Source organism: Leucoraja erinacea, chromosome 12 (assembly GCF_028641065.1).
Source record: "Leucoraja erinacea ecotype New England chromosome 12, Leri_hhj_1, whole genome shotgun sequence".
NCBI classification, from domain to species: Eukaryota; Metazoa; Chordata; class Chondrichthyes; order Rajiformes; family Rajidae; genus Leucoraja; species Leucoraja erinaceus.
In genome coordinates, this window is record NC_073388.1 from 36,821,099 (window position 1) to 36,835,149 (window position 14,051).

The window sequence follows — 14,051 nt, forward strand, 5'->3', positions numbered from 1 at the left end:
ATCAAATACACATTTTGATTTGATTTTCAAAAGAAGCTTCCAATTCAGGTACAAACTATTAGCTTCAGATTATTAATATCAACCAGAAATTATGAAAGATCAAAACAGATTTACGAACAAAAAAGCTCAATAATTAATGAGCTGAGCACAGAATGATATTTTTAATTTCACTCTTGTCCTTTGAATTGAATGAATGTTTGCATATACTGTACTAATGAATCTTATTAGCTCATCCTGTTAACTTTTACCCTGAATTTTGGATTGTGAAAGCATTTTCACTTTGCAATCTTTGAAAGCTTAAGTGGTGCCCTTAATCTGTACGGGGTGATCCTGTTTATACAGGCCAAATTAAAAACACCATCCCTGCACTTGTCAAAATAGCTTAAAGGGCCTGTCTCACGAGCATGCGACTCCATGCGGCAAGCGCGACCTAATGTGGTCGCTTGAGCAGTATGGCCTTTTGGGGCCGGTCCCACTTCGATCGCCGGAGCCGTATGGAGTTGTGCGGAGCTGGTCCCGACATCGAGCGGGGCTCCGAAAAACTGAACGTGTTCAAAAATTCTGCACGGCAACTGCCTGCTGGCCCGCAGCCATCTCAACGCCGTACGCACTGCCTCGACGGGCATACGCAGCGTCTTGACGCCGTAAGCACATCTTGACACCAGCACGTACAAACTTCCCGTGGACTTCGCTCGAACTTCACGTCACGCACTCGACCTCCGCGAGGCTCCCGCTTCTGGTTTGGTCGTGCTCGCCGTATGCAGGCGCTTGCTGGTGGGACCGGCCCTGTATGGGAATCACTCGACCTCCGCGCGGCCCCCGCTTCCGGTTTGGTTGTGCTTCCCACATGCTGGTCGCATGCTCGTGGGACAGGCCCTTAACTCTTGTCAACTGAACTTTACAGTCTTTGAATGGCGCCGGCCAGTCTAGGCTCATACGGGTGTGCAGGATGGTGAGGGGTCCAGGTGTTCTCCTTGTTTCTCCTAAATTGATAAAAAGTATAGTAGTTTTGCAAACAAACCATAAATGCATCATTTCAATTGGATCACTGCAAGGACATTATAAATAGTATAAATACTGTTGCAAGACGGTCATCCTGTTAATTGATAATTGGTCGAACTGTTGAGCCTTGGAGAAACTGTTTGAATCTCAGGGCACACATTTCAATGTTTATTCTTGTTTGTTTCCTTCTAGAACTTTCTTTCAAATACATTGTATTGGTTACTTTATTATTGGGTTAGGGAAATGTCTATCATATACTGTGTTAATTGATATCTGTTATTGGACTGTAAAGAGACCACCCCCTTGTGGTTCGGCCCCTCAAGGTTCGCGGACCTATAAAAGGCCGCTCCCACGATGTCCTGTGTCGATCTTCTGGGAGAATGCTTGGGACTGCGTGACCTTCTGGAGTGTCTCTACTTGAACGCGGCTAAGAGGACTTGGCCAGGCAGATACGAGGATCAAACCCGTGGTGGTTACGTATAATAGTGGGAACTGTAATTATGTTTTGTCAAAATAAACATTAGTTGCGCAAGTGCTTGACTCAGTGATTTTTCACTGAAACTAAACTGGGGGGAAGTTTAGAACGAGCTATTTACAATCCTATCCCAGAGATTGCACTGTAATCACTGGAATGACTTCAGGATTTTCATTGTCCTATCAGGAACACATGGCAATAAACTCTCTTGAATCTTGAATCTTGAGGATCTATGCGTTAACAGATGGAAAACATGAATCAGATATCTCCTTATTAATCGTTATCCAACAGCTCCAATAAAAAGAGACAATTGAATATAGTGCGATGCATTTTCCTTTCAAGCAGCTTCTAGATTTCAACTTTATATCAGTAACATAATTCACTTGTTTAAGTAAAATGAGCTGGAATTACCTTAATGCTGCAACAATTAGTGTAGCAGGCTATTACAGTTTTACGCAAAAGCACATTGCTACAAAAAGTGATATGCAAAATAAAACAGGTATGTTAACTTCATCCAAGACCCCATCTCCATATCAGAAGAAAGTAGGTGTACGTTTAGACCATTTGTTCCCACCACGGGTGGGGAGCACGAAGAAAGACGGTTAGCACATCTGTTGAAGGGACTCGGTGTATAAGACAGCGTTAGTGCAGGGAATGAACATGAAGTTTTCAGTCTGGGCCCTTCGTCAAACTGCCTGTCCGTTCCTTCCTCCGATGCAGCCTGACTCATCGAGTTCCTCCGGCTCAAGATTCTGGCATCTACAGTTATTTGTATCTTCAGCACATCTGTTGGCGAGAAAACAAAATCACAATGCTTGACTCATAGAGTCATAGAGTGATACAGCATGGAAACACGCCCTTCGGTCCAACTTGCCCACACCAGCCAACATGTCCCAGCTGCACATCGCGTTTAGCTCAGGATTCCAGCATCTGCAGCTCCTCCAGTCTCCACTGGGATCTTGCCGTGCTTGGGCTGGCCGCACTTTCTCGATCACCTCACAGGCTCCAGGAGCTGAGAGGGCAGAGGGGGAGAGGGTGCATTACCCCCATGGGGCGGCAACAGGGGGGGGAGGGGGGGGGAGAGATGCCCCGTTATTCCAGAAGGTTACGCCAGGCTTGAGTTAGAACAAAGTTGAGGAGGGTGATGATGAATCTCATTAATTTCCTCGGCAGCTGATTTGTTAAAAACAACTTCTCAATGCAGCACTTCCTTAAGTCCACTTAATTTCTGGTCGCAAATCTCGCCCATCACCTTAGCCACTGATTTGTGACTACAGATTGAGTGGGCTCAGTCAGAGCACAAGAATGTGTGGCATTGACAAGCTAAGTTTTGTACTGAGGCCAGCTATATTCAGCAAATGTGTTATCCAGATACAGGTATATGTCTAAACCACCCGTGTGCCTTGAGTTAGCATTTCATATGTAGAGGGGACTCAGAAGAATAATAACAAATTTTGAGATCATTGTATTAAATCCCAAATGATGCTTAACAATTGGTGTTCAGATAAAATTCTATCACAATGCACATACACATTGAGGTATGCACTAAAATATCCAGGCTCTTACCAACTTTAATAATGGTCTCCAGTGATTCCTTTAATAACCAGTGGTTGGTCCATGTGTAAACCTGCTGTTCCTGATTCCAGTAAGCAAGTGTCAGTTTCTGCTAAATTAATTTTTTTAAGTAATTTTGTGGGTTATATATCACTAATGAGCATATTCCAGTAAACCAATTTTCAGGCATCTAGCCACTACAATTAATATGTGCAGTTAATACAGATCTGGATTAAGTGTTGAACTGGAATATTTTGAAACGAATATTTGTGTCAAAAAAGCAAGCGCGAGATTTGTATCTTAGAATTAGAAATAGTGTTGAATTGAATTGTAGGGATTAAAGATTGAGAGACCAAATGCACATGTGGAGCTAAACTGACTTACTTTGATTCCACTTTTCTCCCTTCTCTACTCATCTGTTTTATATCAGTCCTTTTTAAATTCCTTTTCAAAGCCAATTGCTGCCACACAATGTTATGATCTATACACGGAGTTGATGTATAATTAATAAAGATACCATAGATGATTTTTGTGAACCCATGCTTTTCTTAATTGTTCCTGAGATCTTTCAAAGTATCACAATTAATAGGGTTCTTATAAAATCTAAGCACTACATTATTTACAGGTATTATTAATGGTTCTAAACATTGAATCTTATTTTGACCAGACAGCAGTGGGGCATTTTGGTCATATTCATGTCCTTGCATTTCAAAGATTTACCTTAAATCTTCAATGATATTTTTCACTGTGGTACGTTTGAATTTAACCCATTTTGTGTATGAGCAAAAAGAAATGCTGAAGGAACTCAGCGGGTCAGGCAGCATCTGTGGAGGGAAATAGACAGACAACATTGTGTAGGAAGGAACTGCAGAAGCTGATTTAAACCGAAGATAGACACAAAATGATTGAACGGGACAGGCATAATCTCTGGAGAGAAGAAGGGTCTCGACCTGAAAAGTCACCCATTCCTTCTCTCCAGAGAAGCTGCCTGTCCAATCGAGTTACTCCAGCATTTATTGTCTATAGACAGATAACATTGTTGTTTTTGCAATTGGATAGCTGTAACTGGTGGCATTTCACAAGGATTGGTGCCAGGACTGTTGTTTGTAATATGTTTGTAATATGCGAATGCCTGTGATACTGCTACAAGCAAGACTTTTCATTGAATGTGCCTCACCATACTTTTCCTTATGATAATAAACTTGAACTTGAAGTTGACTTGGAAGTGAATGTGGGAGACATGATCAGTAAGTTCATGGATGACGTGAAAACTGGAGGAATTTTTCATGGAGTGTAAAGAGCCTGTCAAAAAAAAAAAAAATGAAATGATTCAATTTATTGTCATTGTCAGTGTACAGTACAGAGACAACGAAATGCATTTTTAGCATCTCCCTTGAAAGGGAGACACAGGGCGTCGCGGTGTGCCCGCGCCTGCCACATTCCATTACAGGCAAAGGGTGGGTGAAGTGTCTTGCCCAAGGACCACAACGACGGTATGCACTCCAAGCGGGATTTGAACCGGCTACCTTCCGGTCGCCAGCCGAACTGTCCCACTTGGCCGTCATTTGCACGCAATTTACGCTATATCATTTACGCATCACGACGTACGACGCGCGTCGTCTTGACATGCATGCGCATGACATAGGCAGTAACGCGTGGCCGTGCGAGGTTGTTCATAGAGCGATGGCACCAGGACGCCAACTGTGTCACATCCTGTCTGTAGGCAGATTCCTCCCCATCTTGGATCAGTACAATCAGGGTTGTGTCATCCGTAAACTTGAGAAACTTGTCTGTGGAGGTGCAGTCGTTGGTGTAGAGAGAATAAAGGAAAGGGGAGAGTACGCAGCCTTGCAGTGCTCCTATGCTGAGAGTCTGCGGGTCCGAGATGTGCTTTGCCAGCCTCACATGCTGCTTCCTGTCTGTCAGGAAGTTGGTGATCCACTGACAGAGGGGTTCCGGCACAGTCAACTTGGAGAGTTTGGAGTGTAGTAGCTCTGGCACAATGGTGTTGAATGCAGAGCTAAAATCCACAAACAAATTCCTTGCTTAGGTCCCCTGGCGATCTAGGTGCTGGAGGATGAAGTGCAGGCCTAGGTTGACTGCGCCATCCACTGATCGACTCAGGCAGCCAGGTCGACTCACGCAGCCAGGTCTCGGTGAAGCACAGGGCAGCGGCCGGAGAGAAGTCCTTGTTTGTCTGGTGCAGGAGTTGCAGTTTGTCCACTTTGTTGTTGAGGGAACGTAGATTTGCAAGGAATATACTCGGGATCGGTGTGTATAATCCTTGTTACCGGAGTCAGGCGAGTGCTCCAGTGCTCTTCCCACGGGTCCTCCTCCATCTCAAGACCTCTAACAGCTACAGCCCCGACGATGACTATGTCCAAATAATCCAGCAAGTGAGAGAAATCCGGAACGATGTTTAGGGGTACATCAGTCATTGAAGGTAGGCATGCAGGTGCAGCAGGCAGTAAAGAAAGCGAATGGTATGTTAGCTTTCATTGTAAAAGGATTTGAGTATAGGAGCAGGAAGGTTCTACTGCAGTTGTACAGGGTCTTGGTGAGACCACACCTGGAGTATTGCGTACAGTTTTGGTCTCCAAATCTGAGGAAGGACATTATTGCCATAGAGGGAGTGCAGAGAAGGTTCACCAGACTGATTCCTGGGATGTCAGGACTGTCTTATGAAGAAAGACTGGATAGACTTGGTTTATACTCTCTAGAATTTAGGAGATTGAGAGGGGATCTTATAGAAACTTACAAAATTCTTAAGGGGTTGGACAGGCTAGATGCAGGAAGATTGTTCCTGATGTTAGGGAAGTCCAGGACAAGGGGTCACAGCTTAAGGATAAGGGGGAAATCCTTTAAAACCAAGATGAGAAGAACTTTTTTCACACAGAGAGTGGTGAATCTCTGGAACTCTCTGCCACAGAGGGTAGTTGAGGCCAGTTCATTGGCTATATTTAAGAGGGAGTTAGATGTGGCCATTGTGGCTAAGGGGATCAAGGGGTATGGAGAGAAGGCAGGTACGGGATACTGAGTTGGATGATCAGCCATGATCGTATTGAATGGCGGTGCAGGCTCGAAGGGCCGAATGGCCTACTCCTGCACCTAATTTCTATGTTTCTATGTTTCTATGTATGTCTGATGTTAATAAGTACCTCTCTCATGAAAGTGATCTTTGTGGAATTTTCACAGACGACACAAACGAACAAGCATACAAAACAGCAAGGAGCAATACACCGTGGCAGCCTTCGTCAGCGCCAGCTGAAATGCTGCCTGACACACTGAATGGCCTTCTTTGTAAACCAGCATCCCCAGTTCCTTGTCTCACCATGCTCCATTGTTTTGCATTCAGCTGATGTGTCCAAGATCGAGTCACGGTCATGAGGGTAGACAGCCAGCCTGATCTTTTAATTTCAAAGTGATTACTGCTTTCAATCTACATTAGGGCAGATATTTTGAAGATTAATTCTTGTTTTGAATTAATGACTACTCCGACCACATTATTTTATCACAGCAGAATAATCCCTAACACTAATGTGTTGGCGAAATAGGCTGCAAAATTACAGATGGAGTTTAATCCAGATAAATGAGGTCATGGAGTTTGGGAGCTGGAACATATACCATAAATGACAGGAACATGGTGAGTGTTGAGGAACAAAGGGAGTTTGGAATATACTGTAAGTCCATAGATCCTTGATGATGACAACACAAAATGAAAATGCAGTTGTACAGGGATATGGGATACTAACCTCTGTTGGTCAAGGCACTGAATGCAGAAGTAGTGAGGTTATGGTATTGGTGTTGGTTTATTTGACTTTACTTTTATAGATACAGCACGGAAACAGACCCTTAGGTCCATCAAGTCTGCAATGACCAGCGATCACCCCTTACACTAGCAGTACCTGACATTTTAAATTTACAGAAATCAATTATCCTACAAATCTGTGGGACAAACCAGAGCACCTAGAGGAAACCCACACTTTTCACAGGGAGAATGTACAAACATTCATAACTTCGTAACTTCGTAAGCTGTTGGCAAGACAACAATCTCAAGGGCAGCAAAACAAAGGAGATCGTGGTCGACAAAGTAGAGTAGAGTTGATAGCGTCAATTTCTTAGTTTGAAGCAATGGCCAAGAAACCATACTAATGGCTCTATTTTCTTTGAAGGCTTAGGAAGTTAGGCATGTCCCCAACAACCTTCACCAGTTACAGCAGTTGTACCATAGAAACCATTTTATCAGGATACTTCACGGCATGGTTTGGGAATAGCTCCACTCAAGACCGCAAGAAACCACAGTAAGTTGTGGGCGCCCAGTCCGTCACACAAGCCAATCTCCCTTCCAAAGATTCCATCTAGACTTCACACTGCCTCGGCAAGGTCACCAGCATGATCAAGGACCAGCTGAAAGAAAAGGTAAAAGTCGATCGTGAGGGGAAAGTTTTTGTGTTGGACTGTGCTGCATTCACAACTGCAATTGTTTGCGGCCTTGGGAAGAGCAGTTGCCATATCGAGCTGTAATGCACCCAAATAGGATGGTGCAACTGTAATCTGGTGCAATTCATGCCCCAACATTATAACATTTGGTCTGACTGCAGCTGGAGTACTGTATGTAGTTCTAGTCATGATGGTATTGGAATCGTGTGATTGCCATGGAGAAGATGCAGAGGAGATTCACCAGAATAGAAACATAGAAAAATAGGTGCAGGAGTAGGCCATTCGGCCCTTTGAGCCAGCATCACCATTCAATATGATCATGACTGATCATCTAAAATCAGTACCCCGTTCCTGCTTTTTCCCCATATTCCTTGATTCCATTAGCCCTAAGAGCTAAATCAAACTCTCTCTGGAAAACATCCAGTGAATTGTCCTCCACTGCCTCCTGTGGCTGTGAATTCCACAGATTCACAACTCTCTGGGTGAAAACGTTTTTCCTCATCTCAGTCCTAAATGGCCTACCCCTTATTCTTAAACCGAGACCCCTGGCTCTGGACTCCCCCAACATCGGGAACATTTTTCCTGCATCTAGCCTGTCCCATCCTTTAAGAATTTTATATGTTTTTCCTCTCATCCTAAATTCCAGTGAATACAATACCAGGTTAATTCCTGGGATGGCAGGACTGACATATAATGAAAGAATGGGAATTAACCTGGTGAGCCTACGCTGTACTGCCTCAATAGAAATAATATCCTTCCTCAAATTAGGAGACCAAAATTGCACACAATAATCCAGGTGCGATCTCACCAGGGCCCTGTACAACTCCAGTAGGACCTCCTTGCTCCTAAAGTCATATCCTCTCGCAATAAAGGCCAACATGCCATTAGCTTTCTTCACTGCCTGCTGTACTTGCATGCTTGCTTTCAGTGACTGATGTACAAGCACACTCAGGTCTTGTTTCACCTCCACTTTTCCTAATATGACACCATTCAGATAATGAATGGGTGACATTTCAGGTTGAGACCCTTCGTCTGAAGAAGGGTCTCAACCCGAAACATCACCCATTCCTTCTCAACAGAGATGCTGCCTGTCCCACTGAGTTACACCTGCTTTTTGTGTTTATCTTTGGTTGAAACCAGCATCTGCAGTTCCTTCTTACACCATTCAGATAATAATCTGCCTTCCTATTCTTGCCACCAATGGATAACCTCACATTTATCCACATTATACTGCATCTGCCATGCAGCTGCCAACTTACCAAGCCTACCCAACTGCCTACTCACCCAACCCTTCAAGAAAGGAGCGAGAGAGAAAACAGGGAATTACAGACCAGTTAGCCTGACCGGTGGTGGGAAAGATGCTGGAGTCAATCATTAAAGAGGTAATAATAGGGCATTTGGATAGTAGTAAAAGGATTAGTTCAAGTCAGCATAGCTTTATGAAAGGAAAATCATGCTTGACTAATCTTCTGGAAAATGTTGAGGATGTAACAAGCAAAATGGATGAAGGGGAGCCAGTGGATGTAGTGTATCAAGACTTTCAGAAAGCCTTTGATAAGGTCCCACAAGGGAGACTGGTGACTAAAATTAGAGTACATGATATTGGGGGTAGGGTGTTGACATGGATAGAAAATTGGTTGGCAGACAGGGAGGAAAGAGTAGGAGTGAACTGGTCCTATTCAGAATGGCAGGCAGTGGCGAGTGGAGTGCCGCAAGGCTCGGTGTTGGGGCCGCAACTGTTTACCATATATATTAATGATTTGGAAGAGGGAATTAGGAGCAACACTAGGAAGTTTGCAGGTGACACAAAGCTGGGTGGCAGTGTGAACTGTGAAGAGGATGTTAGGAGGTTGCAGGGTGACCTGGACAGGTTGTTGAGTGTGTGGGCAAATGCATGGCAGATGCATTATAATATAAATATATGTGAAGTTATCCACTTTGATGGCAAAAACAAGGAGGCAGATTATTATCTCAATGGGGTTAGGGTAGGTAAGGGGGAGGTATAGCGAGACCTGGGTGTCCTTGTACACTGAAAGTTGGCGTGCAGGTACAGCAGATAGTGAAGAAAGCTAATGGAATGTTGGCCTTCATAACAAGAGGATTTCTATAGGAGTAGAGAGGTTCTTCTGCAGTTGTATAGGACTCTGGTAAGACCACATCTGGAGTATTGTGTACAATTTTGGTCTCTTAATTTGAGGAAGGACATCCTTGTGATTGAGGCAGTGCAGCGTAGGTTCATCAGATTGATCCCTGGGATGGCGGGACTGTAATATGAGGAAAGATTGAAAAGACTAGGCTTGTATTCACTGGAGTTTAGAAGGATGAGGGGAGATCTTATAGAAACATATAAAATTATAAAATGACTGGACAAGCTAGATGCAGGAAAAATGTTCCCAATGTTGGGCAAGTCCAGAACCAGGGGCCACACTCTTAGAATAAAGGAGAGGCCATTTAAGACTGAGGTGAGAAAACACTTTTTATCCCAGAGAGTTGTGAATTTGTGGCATTCCCTGCCACAGAGGGCAGTGGAGGCCAAATCACTGGATGGATTTAAGAGGGAGTTAGATAGAGCTCTAGGGGCTGGTGGAATCAAGGGATATGGGGAGAAGGCAGGCACGGGTTATTGATTGGGTATGATCAGCCATAATCACAATGAATGGTGGTGCTGGCTCGAAGGGCCGAATGGCTTCCTCCTGCAACTATTTTCTATGTTTCTTTGTTTCTATGTTTCTATCCAAGACACCCTGCAGCCTCATAGCATCCTCTTCGCAGCTCATACTGCCACTCAGCTCTGTGTCATCCGCAAACTTGGAGATTGCTGGAATGACTTAACTGACGTACAGTGATTAAGATCCAAATACTTTATTAGCAATACAGCATAGGTAAGAAAGGAAAAAAGGGCTTTCGATTAAACTAGGCAGTGGAGCCACAGTATGATTCAAAGCATGAGTGACACTGATCTACCTCCTCCCTCTTAAAGAATTAAACGTCAGTACAAAACCATTGACTAATTAAGGCATGCATAGCAATTGATAATAAGCTGGAGGAAAGTCAAAGATAGCCCGGGTACTTCACGGTGGCCTGCAAACATGACCAGCATGTATGCGATATAAACCATCTCCATTTTTCGCCACCAGGGACAGAGTCTGTGGCATAACTGGTAGCAGAGATTGAAACAGCATTCCCGGTGATGAAACAGGGGACTTTGGCACAGATGGAGGAGGCGTCACTATTGGCAGATTAGCCGTTTCAGAAGTGGGTTGTTGTGCTGGTACAGGCGGATCAATGCCGCTGGATGTGGACGGAAGTACACTTGTATGGTCCAGATAATATGGAGGTGGAGCCGGCTTATTCACAGGCAGGTTATGTTATCTGTTATGTCTATAGGTGCCGCCATCGGCACTGACCAGATATGAGCGTGGTTCAGAGGCAGTTCCAGAAATTACACCTATACGGTCATGACCTTTGTCAGTTTGCAAACGAACCACGAACTTGGTTAATGGTGGCAGCGGCCTGCTTATTACTTCACAGCTGGTTAAATGCTGCAGTTATATTCTCAGGAACTACATGTCTTCACAATTGCTCCTCTTGGCATTTACAACTCCGAAAACCAAAACTCTCCTTTCTTTTTTGTTTGCTTCAACTTATTTTTTCAGAGATATATCATGGAAACGGGCCCTTTGGCCCATCAGTCCACACCAACTATAGGTCTATGGTTCAACTAGTTCTACATTATCCCACATTCTCATCCGCTCCCTTCACACTAGGGGCAATTTACAGAGGCTAATTAGCCTATAAACCCTCATGCTTTAGGGAGGTGGGAGGAGACCAAAGCACCCAGAGGAAACCCACATGGTCACAGGGAGCCTGTGCAAACTCCTCGCAGACAGCACCTGATGTCAGGATTGAACCTGGGTTTCTACTGCTGTAAAGCAGTGGTTCTACCTATGTACCACCTTGCCGCTCTAGACTTTTAAAGGAATTTATTTGCTTTTTATACAGCCCGTGTTTTGGCACTGGACTTTGTGTTTATCTAAGTTTCCCTTTGACTCAACATTTTGAATTCTGATTTCCTGAATCATGAAACGTCTTTCCAGCACCATTCGCCTTTCAAGGTCTATGAAATCATCACTCATGGAGACTGTCAAATACTAAAACAAAGTTATTATTCCACCAGTGACAGTATCAAGCCGTATACATATTTGATATGCATTCTGACATGAACTTTGACTGCCTCTTCAAGTTACTTTTGGCAAGATGAAAGTTGCAATGCTCTGAGGTAATGTTTCATTCTAATTTATCTTAATTACATAAATCCATATTTGTTCAACTTGTTCATAGAAGGTGCAAATTATTTTATTTTTTTTGCTCTCAGATTCGCTAAATCATAGAAAGGTTTACTTTGTCATTTCTTAATTAACTCTGAGCACTTATCCTGGCTCTGATAGTACATTACTGCATCTGCCATCAATGCCAAGAATGTCATTTTCATCAAATGAAAATATAATGAATCCAGGATTTCTCTGAACCACAGTTCAATTGGTGGGAAGCACGTCACTGGCGACTGGTGCAAAAATTGTTCACATTCATCCATCAAACTTTGATAAACAAGACCATGGGAATGGGATTCATGAGTTTGCTCAGAGTGGAAACTGACTAGGTGTGGCAAATAGCCTTTGTCGCTGTTGTAGCAAAATATTGGAAATGTCAAAGGTTCCACCCACTCATACATTGAAGTCAATGGAGCCGGATGTGGTGCAGGGTGGGGTAAATATGGTGGCGTGACTCTCTCATACACATTTAGTATGAGCTTCAAAAGGAAGATTCCTAGCTCAGTGATTTGTTCAGTGATCATGGAATCTTGCACACAAATACATTATTGTCTATCTGATAAAATAAGCACCCGCTAGAATTAATAGAAACTCTGCTTCAATACACCACCACTCGGGTGGTGAAAGCAAAAATGAGTTTCAGCATGGCTTTGCATTAAATATATTTGCATACAGCTGACCTGCCCCAGCCCTGCTGCTACTTTCTGCATGACCTCCCCCACAATTAATCATCCTGTTTAATTTAGTATCACCAGGAATCTCTGTCTACATCAAACAATTGATATAAATGGGAACAGAGACCTTGGCAACTGACCTCTTGAACATAGCACTACCCACTTTTCAGAAAACCAAACCATGAAGCCTTTGTTTTATTCTAGGCGGGGACATAATGAAATATGTCTACAAATAAACATGCTTTATAACTCACCACAATGGCACAGCGATATGGAGTTGCTGCCTTATTGCACCAGAGACCTTGGTTCGACCCTGGCTCTCGATGATTTCAGTACAGAGTTTGTACGTTCTCCCAGTGACCACGAGTTCCGGGTGCTCCAGTTTCCGCCGACATTATAAAGATGTGAAGGTTTGTAGGTTAATTGGCCTCTGTAAATTCCTTTGTAGGTTAATTGGCCTCTGTAAATTCTCCCTCGTGTGTGGAATAGAGCTGGTGATCGCTGATGACGGCACGACTCACTGTTGCAGCAGCCCATACAGCCTGTCTGTCTTTTTTTTATTTTTTGTCTAGTTAAATGTAGTTAATGTATCTTTTAATAGTGTTTTTGACTGTGTATATGTGGGGGGCGGGGGAGGGGGGAAGGGGGAAACTTTGTAAAAATCCCTTCCCTGTCGGGTCTCCGTTGTCGTTGGGGCCTAGCACCGGGGAGCGGCCTGAACGACCTGGAGGCTCCAGTCACGGAGCCTGCGGAGCTACCGACTTACCATCGTGGGGCTGGCCGGCATCGGAGCGTGGGGAGTGGTGGTGACTCGCTGCTGCGGCCCGACCACGTAGCTCAGAGGCTCTAGCTGCAGGTCCGGTGGACTGTTGGGACATCGGGAGCTCGCGGGTCCGGGTGGAGAGACCGCTTTCCGGAGTTCCCGCAACGCGACTTCTCCAGCCCGTGTCACGGGTTTGGAACGACCCGGAGCGGGGCCGTACATCGCCCAGCACGGCTTCATGGCCATGGGACATCCCAGCGTCCGCCAGGGGCTTCAACTTTGCGACATTTAGACCGGGAGCGGGGCCGTACATCGCCCCGCGCGGCCTAAAAATGGCCGTGGGACTTATCATCGCCCACCTGGGGCTTGGACATCGGGAGAGAAATGAGAACAGGGGAGATAAAAGACTTTGCCTTCCATCACAGTGGGTTCACTGTGATGGATGTTTTTGTAAATTGAATTGTGTGTATGTCTGTAGGAAATTGTATGGCTGTGGAAACGGAGTTTCGTTTGAGCCTCATGGAGGTTCAAATGACATGTAATAAATATTGATTGATTGATTGATTGATCGATGTGGACTCAGTGGTCCAAAGGGCCTGATTCTATGCTATACCTCAAAACAAATCCATGGAAGATTCAGCATGAATATCTTCAGAGCAAAATTCAGTATGTCTCCTGACTGGTTGCTTTCAATGTGTCTATTTTATTGAAAGTGTATTATTCAACAACAGGAAATTGTTCCATTTGTCCAATTTGCAACAGGTTGCAGAATTTTAATTATCTATATATTTATTTATGGTTTCTTTTGTTGA

The 14,051-nt window shown here is 44.2% G+C and overlaps 1 long non-coding RNA gene across 1 annotated transcript; it reads right to left on the reverse strand.

Annotated features, from left to right (window-relative positions):
• Positions 1 to 1,132: 1,132 nt before the first annotated feature.
• Positions 1,133 to 12,961, reverse strand: LOC129702257 (uncharacterized). The gene is made up of 3 exons (XR_008724351.1): positions 12,731 to 12,961; positions 3,752 to 3,855; positions 1,133 to 2,263 (listed from the first exon to the last, which is right to left on the reverse strand). It is a non-coding gene; the product is annotated as an uncharacterized LOC129702257 (long non-coding RNA).
• Positions 12,962 to 14,051: the final 1,090 nt, after the last annotated feature.